Source organism: Lutjanus erythropterus, chromosome 19 (genome assembly GCF_056507025.1).
Source record: "Lutjanus erythropterus isolate fLutEry1 chromosome 19, fLutEry1.hap2, whole genome shotgun sequence".
Taxonomy (NCBI): domain Eukaryota; kingdom Metazoa; phylum Chordata; class Actinopteri; order Lutjaniformes; family Lutjanidae; genus Lutjanus; species Lutjanus erythropterus.
The window spans coordinates 26,014,509-26,022,760 of NC_139335.1; positions in this window are offsets into that span (position 1 = coordinate 26,014,509).

Below are 8,252 nucleotides of genomic sequence, written 5' to 3' on the forward strand. Positions count from 1 at the left end.
GCAAAGGCGGGACCCGCTCTACTTTGCCTCTGATTGGCTTACCCTAACCCTTAACAGCAATCACTCTTCATGCCTAAATGAAACCAACCAACAAAGGCAATGAATACTAGCCACTTGGAGCAGTCTTGAAAGTTTGGAAAATGCTAATTTTATCTGTCATGTTTTAAGTTTAGGAATATGCTTGAATTTGAATCTATTTAATGAAAAATGCTTGATTTTCAACATAATTTGAGGTTTCTCTAACAGAATCCCTCATGTAAACCAAATATCTTAATATTTGAAATGAAACGATCCTGTTGTCATATTTGTTTGTTGTTTCCTGGCGTCTCACACCAGACTTGACTAGATTGACACGGGTGCTGGAATGGAAAGGGGGCATTAACCCTTTACCTTGGAAGTGGTGGAAATGTGCTTTAATTTTACTGTTAAAAAGTACATTTTACTTGAATAATTTTGCTACTTATGAACAAAGCCAGGCTGGCTCTTTCCTGTCTTTGTGCTAAGCTAACCGGCTGTTTGGTAGCTTCATCATTACCACACAAAGAAGAATGAAGTATTGATCTTCTCGCCTAACTCTTGAGAAAACAGTGCATATTTTCCAGACTGTGGAACTTTTCTTTTAAATGCAAGACCTCCAAATTGTAAACCTGGTTAGAGACAGTATGTTATACCTTGTTTGTATCAGTTAATATGCAGTATTGTCACTGTGTGCTCTGTTTGGCTCACAGGTTGGTTATTGTTCACACTAAGTTGCATTTCAACTCTTAAGTCCACCAACCAATAATAGTAAACAGACCACTGTATGTTTGTGTTTTATTGTAGCGTGATCAAGAGAATCTAAGCTGCCTTTACTTAGTCAGAGATGAATTGTTTACTTCAGGATAAAAGCTTCCAGAGATGTGCAATGAATGCCTTTTCAGAGGATAGTGAAACCCCGTATGTGTCTTTGTTTGCTTTTTTCTTAGTTTTTATGTGACCTTTTATGTTCTTAAAGGAACAGTTCACTCAAAATTTAAGATATTAATTTATTGTATTTTTCCCATATATCTATCTAGATTATTTTTGTGTGAGCTGCAGACTCTGCAGAGATGTCTGCCTTCTCTGCAATATAATGGATCTAGATGGCAGTCAGCATAAAGCTCAATAGCAATGTCCCTTTCCAGAAATCATGACCCGGTTACTCGAGATAATCCACAGAGCTTGTTCTGAGTTGTTTCATGTCAGAACTATTTTCTTTCTACCTAACCACACCTCAGTTGTATCACTGTGCAGAAGGAAGTGTGCGCCTTCTCATGGAAGACCGGCTCACGCTCAGAACAGTGTGGGACATCAGCATTAATAATGATGCAGTTGGTGGCTGCAGTTTGGTAGAAAGAAAATAGTCCCAACATGAAAATGCTCACAACAAGGTAACCAGTTGAGCGTTTTAAATATTTTTTTTTTGTTGTTGTTGTTGTTGTTGTTGTTGTTGTTGTTGTTGTTCATTTGTTTATTTTTTGGCACTTTGAGCACCACAAACCAAGTGCCATTTAGTCCTGTTACATTGGAGAGAAGGCAAACATCTCTACATCTGATATCTTCAAAAACTCTGCAAGTCACAACAAAAAGCCTATATGGATAAATAGAGGATGAAAATGGTGAGAGGAAAAATATAATAATTTTAATATATTTTTTATTTTGGGTGAAATGTCCCTTTACATAATAGTTGGCCACCATATAAGTTTTCAAGTGACCTTGTTTACCTTGCACAGCACAGTTGCTTCAGTGAAGCCCCAGTTTTATTGATATGAGAGCGCAGAATAATGGGTGTAACAGATGTTATTTTTCTATACAGTTTGAGAGCAAGTGTGTATGTTGTCCGTTCATCTCCAGTGCTCTGTTAAACTATTAAAAACTGCTGTCTAATTATCTAATTTGTAATAATCATGTGTGTGTGGGAGGGGGGGGGGGGGGGGGGGGGGGATTGTGGTCTCCGTCCATGGTTAGTGAGTCATCTGGAGCCCTGTGGCTCTTGTCTGAGTACTTCAGCCTGTCACTGTATGCCTCTGGAGAAGCTCGTAGGACAGACATCGTGACTGATGACTCAATAGAAAAACAAATTAAAAGGTTTTTGTCTCGCTGTTTGTTCTTAGCATTTCTAACTGAATCTAGTGGCACTAGGATTTTCATTATTGCCGTTCTTATATCCCAGATGAACTTTATTAAGCCCACTTTATTAACTCTTTTCACCAGTAGTACATGTATCATATGACCCCAGATTTTTGCATTTTAATCTGATGTCCGCACAAACATTAAGGATTGCCCACTTACCCGGGGCAAGTAAAATGCAACGACAGGCTAGTAAATCTGGCATGTGGTAAAAAAAAGAATTAAAACTATTTTGATAATTGATTAGTCATTTTTCCTGCAAGAATGGCAGGAAAAATGTTTTTTTCAGCCTCTCAAAGGTGGAGATTTCCCAATTTTCTTCATTTTTTATCACATTAATCTGAATATCTTTGGATTTTAGACAAAACAAGACAATTAAAGACATAACTGTGGACTTTGAAAGTACAGTTTTCATTATTGTCACACATTTTGCAGATGTTGCAGCCCTGCATTAAAAATGACAGTTAATTTAAGCCTTTGTTGCTCCTTGATAACCATCAATAAATAGAACAATTTGTGCAGAGGCAAATAAAAATTTACTTTGGGCAAGTAAATTTCTAACCCACTTGCCTAACCAGTAGCAGTCCAGTGAATGTGCAAAAGGAAATACTTCAACCCAACACAAAGATGTTTGTTTTCTTGTGATATCTTTCTAATGTAAAGATTTTTATGATAATCATTGAGGACATATATGTTGATTGATGCCACTCTGGCAGCCATAGACTGTGTTTACATGTGCACAAGTATTTTTTTATCTTATTTAGGATATGATGTTGACATGGAAGGTTAGAATCCTGATTATTGGAAATTTCCTTTTTATGGACATTACACAACTTCTCAGTTGGAGATATTTCCAAAAATCTTTCTTAGGAATTTTATATTTAATCATTATTTGTCCAAATGACATAAAATTGTCATCCTCAAAAACATCTTCAATAAAAATTATACCTGCCTCGACCCAAGTTCTCCAATAAAGCGTCTTCTTGCCCACTTTCAAGAGTTTGTTGTGCCAAAGAGGCGATTTTTTAGTGAAGGAAGGGTTTTCCCCAATAATTTGATGTGATATTTTCCAAGTATCTCTCGCAAACTCAAGCAGTGGGTTCCTAAATGGTATTTCTCCTCTTGTTTGTGATATAAAAGCCTGTACTGGAAGGGGTTCTGTAAGTTCCTTTTCAATTAAAACCCATCTTGGAACTTGGTCCTCTGCCAAATACAGTTTGGACATCTGATTCAAAGAAAAAGCATATTGATACCAATCGACTTTTGGTAGGCTGAGACCCCCATCTACATTAGCTGCGCATAGTTTAATTCTATTAAAAAGAGGTCTTCTGCCTGCCCATAAAAATGAATTTACTGCCCTATCGAATCTTGATAGTAGTGGAGGAGGGAATTTCAAGGGTAAGAGGCATGTGACATAGTTGATTTGTGGAACTATCATCATCTTTAAAATGTTTATTTTGCCTAATAATGACAGTCCCAGCTTCGTCCAATTTTGTAAAGTACTCTCAATTTTCTGAATAAGGGGGAGGAGATTGTCCATCATTATATTATTCAAAGCTGGGGTAATCTTAATGCCTAGATAAACCAGGCCTGAAGGCATCCAGTTAAACTGCCAGTTTTTTCTAATCGCTGGTGGGCAAATCTTTGACAAAGGCATTGCCTCTGATTTCCCCCAATTTATCTTATAGCCTGAGATCAGAGAAAAGGAATCAATCACCGACAGTATATGAGGAACAGCTATTTCTGGATTTGAGGATAACAACAACACATCATCTGCATATAATAGCAGTTTATGTTCTGTTTTTCCAGCATAAATTCCCCTAATATTCGTGTTACCTCTAATGGCAGCCGCTAAAGGCTCTAGTGCTAACGCAAAAATCAGTGGGCTAAGGGGGCACCCTTGCCTCGTGCCTCTATGAAGGTCAAAGTTTTCCGACTTCCTTCTGTTTGTTAGTACTGAGGCTTTAGGATTGCTATACAGCAGTCTTACCCAGTTTATGAATGAAGACCCTAACCCAAACCTATGTAATGTCCTGAATAAATACCTCCACTCCACTCTATCAAACGCTTTCTCAGCGTCAAGCGAGAAAGCGACAGTAGGTTCGATGTTATTCCTTGTGTGCCAAAGTAAATGTAATAACCTTCGAACATTGTCTGCAGAAGACCTCCCCCTTACAAAACCCACCTGATCCGGGTGAACAAGACTGGGCAAGTATTTTTCCAGTCTTATAGCCAGAACTTTAGCCAATATTTTGGCATCTACATTAATAAGTGAAACCGGTCGATAGTTTCCGCATTGCTGAGGGTCCTTGCCTTTCTTATGTATAAGTGTGATTACAGCAGATTGCATACTCTCTGGCATATGGCCTCTTTTAAGTGCATCCTGAAAAACAGTGCATAACTTTGGTGCCAAGATGTCAGAAAATGCTTTATAAAAATCCGTCGGGAAGCCATCCCCCCCGGGGGACTTTCCGGAATTCAGACTTTTTATAGCTTGGTGGATTTCCTCTACTGTAATATCTCCTCCAATTTCTTTTTGTATTTGTTCTGGTAGGGATGGCAAATGTACCGCTGACAAAAAGTTATCTATATCCTCCTCTGTCTTGGTGAGCTGCGATGTATACAGTGATTGGTAAAATGTCCTAAATGCCTCATTTATCTCCCCATTATCTGTGGTTAAGACCCCGTCATCCTTTAACACAGATGTTATTAGTGTTTGATTGTATTGTTGTTTTGCTCGCTGAGCCAAAAACCTGCCAGCTGTTTCCCCTTGTTCATAGTACCTCTGTCTACACCTGAACAATGCATATTCTGCTTTCTTCTGCAAGATGGAATTTAATTCGTATTTTAGTTTGTTTAAATGAGACAGAACCCCTGGGTTACGTTGAGATGCATGTGACTTTTCAAGCTCCTTAATTTCCTTCTCTAAATTAAGTAAGCGGATAGTAGATTGTTTCTTAAGGTAAGAGGTGTGTTGGATTAATCGGCCCCTTAAACAGGCTTTAAACGCATCCCACTCCAGACCAGGATTAGTAGTTGATCCTTCATTAAATTCCCAGTATTCCAAAATTTCTTTTTTGATGAAATCGTAGGATTTCTCATCATGGATTAGGGAAGTATTAAATCTCCAACTGCTTATAAAATTTTTAGATCCTGAATTAGAACGAACCATCATTTCCACTGGAGCATGGTCTGACATAACAATGTTACCAATTGATGCACTCACAATCATATCTACCAACTGCTTAGATATCAAAAAGTAGTCTATTCTAGAATAGGAAGAGTGTGGATTTGAATAGAAAGAGTACTCCCTTTCTTGAGGATGTAAGACCCTCCAGATGTCAACCAACCCTAATTCTTCTTCCAAAACATCTATCGCTAGTTGAGATTTCTGTGTTGATCTTGTGTTAGGGACATTTGATTTATCAAGTACAGGGTTTCTCACCTGGTTAAAATCCCCCCCAAGTATCACATAGGTATTTCCAATCTTTTTTACAATATTGCAAATGTCAACAAAAAAATCAGAAGAGTCAGTATTTGGGGCATATATATTAATAAGAGAACATCTAATGCCACCAAAACTTGCGTCTAATGCCACCCATCTGCCATCCCCACCAGAAAGTTGCTTATGGATAACAATGTTTAGATTCCTACGAATTAGTATGCACACTCCCCTCTGTTTGGAGGGGTAGGCACTGAAAAATATTTTACCAACCCAGTCTCTCTGGAGTTTTGCGGATTCCTCATTATTTAAATGAGTTTCCTGTAAGAAGCAAAGATCTACCTTTTTTTGTTTCAGGTACAGAAGAAGTTTTTTCCTCTTAATAGCTAAATTTGCCCCTTTAATATTCCAAGAGAGTACTTTAAGTATTTCTGTCATAATTGGCTTTATCTGTTATTTCGATCTGTGTCCTTGACCACCAGCCCAAACATTATTCCAAACTGTATAAACATGTCATTGTAAGCCACATTCTTAATTACCTGCTTCCCTGTGCTAAACATATACACAAAAAGTAAATAAAAACATGCACATATAAGAAAACACTCAACTGGCAACCACTTACAAACAAGATGGTTAGCCATAACCTTAACTCCTAAACAAAACAATGGAGTAATGCGTCCGCGAAACTCAAAGTCCCGTCCCCGCTGGACGCTCTCCCTGAACCCCTCCTTTCTTTTAACATTAATTTTTCTCAATTTTGTTATTTTTGTTATCTATTTTTTCCTATTTTGGCTCCACCCCTGTCTATGTGTTTTTAGTGGAGAACTAACAATAGTCCTTCCCCATATTTTACTTTGACATAACCTACTGATATAAGGTGGCTCATAGTCTATCCGGAATCCTGCAAGTTATAGCCAGACACATCTGGCAAATAAATTCCAAACCTATGGTTCATTCTCATGCAATGTTAGTACATTCCCTTCTTTAACATAACACCTCCCAGAATTAAGTCCTGTACACAATTTATGCAAATCTTTCATTCTTTCACAGCCCCCGCTATCAAGTTATAAAAAGAAAAGTAGAAGAAAATTCAAATAAAATCAGATGCTGCAGGAAATCACCTTTAATCCCCAAAGTCCTATAAATTAACTTAAAATAAAATAAAATATGACCCATTTTAAATATTCAAAAAACGACACAAGTATAGTTCAGTTCACGAGTTCAAATGGTTTACCATGGGTTTTCAACCGTTATCCTCCTTGCAGCATCCCTCCCAATAAATAAAGCAAATATATACATGAAAGTAAATAAATATTCAATCACCTCTAGTGCAGTGAGGGAACTGTAGTGTCTGTGAACAGTCTTACAACGTACTGGCAGATTCAACGAGAAGAAAAAAAAATAATAAAAAACTGCCGAATGTAGAGAAAATATAGGGGAAAAAAAACCCCAGAAGGGATCTATTTGTAAATGTCAAATGTAAATTCGAATTTTAGCTCACCATATCAGGGTTTGAAGACGGCTTGTCTAGTAGATCATTTTTTACACTTTGTTTTATCAGCCTCTTGATGAGAGAAAAGCTGCAGCATCCTCAGGTGAAGTGAAGGTGTGTCTGATGTTGTCAGCGACCACTCTCAGCATGGCTGGGTATATCATAGTGTACCGCAGCCCCTTTTCCTGCAGCTTCTTTTTCACCCCATCAAACTTTTTGCGCTTCTGGATAACGTCCTGAGACAAATCCTGGAAAAAGGAGACTGGTTTGCCCTTCCACGTCGCTCGACCTTTCTCTCTTGCCGCGCGTAGCACGGCCTCCCTGGCTGTGAATCTCAGGAAGCGGACCAGAATGTGTCGGTCTCTGCCTCCTCGTTGGCCGGTTCTGTGGGAGCGCTCGATTTCAAAATCCCGTGTCAGCTCGACATCCAGTGTTTCTGAAATGAGTTTCTGTACAAACCCCTGTATATCACTTCCTTCGGCACCTTCCTCTATCCCCACAATGCGAACATTATTACGCCGACCGGCATCCTCCAGATAGGTAACTCGCTCCTGCAGCTGTGCGACGGTTCTCATCGCTGTGTTCACGGCTGTTTCTCTCGCCCCATCTTTATCCTCGAGCGCCGAAATCCGTGTTTCGGCTTCAGTCACCCGATGTCCAAGCGTCTCCACTGTAGTTTGGACTGCATCCATGCCTGTTTTCAGCCCGCTCATGTCCGACGCTATGGTTTGAAGCAAAGTTTTAATGCTAGCTAGCTCAGCTGCGGTGTCTATCTGCGGGGGCGCCATGTTGTCGTCTTCTTCTATAGCCGGTCGGTTAATTTGGCTTCTCAGACCGTACTGTGTGATAGATTTTTGGACTCCCTGCATACTTCTTCCTTTCTTATTCTAATATGTAGTTATTTTATGTATCTTAGATAACTCCAAAGTTGCTATAGGAGGGTGAACAGGATAAAGCCCCGCGGAGAGTCACGCTATGCAGCCATTTCGGGTGCTCGCTTCACCGGAAGTCCAGAATCCTGATTATATATATATTTCTGTATACATTATTCTAACTGTATGTGTGCTGTAGTATCTTGATTCCTTTATTTATCTCGGCCTTTTCTGCTCTGTGAACACTGAACAATCTTCAGGATTCATATCCTCCACATCAGATGATGATTTTTGTCAC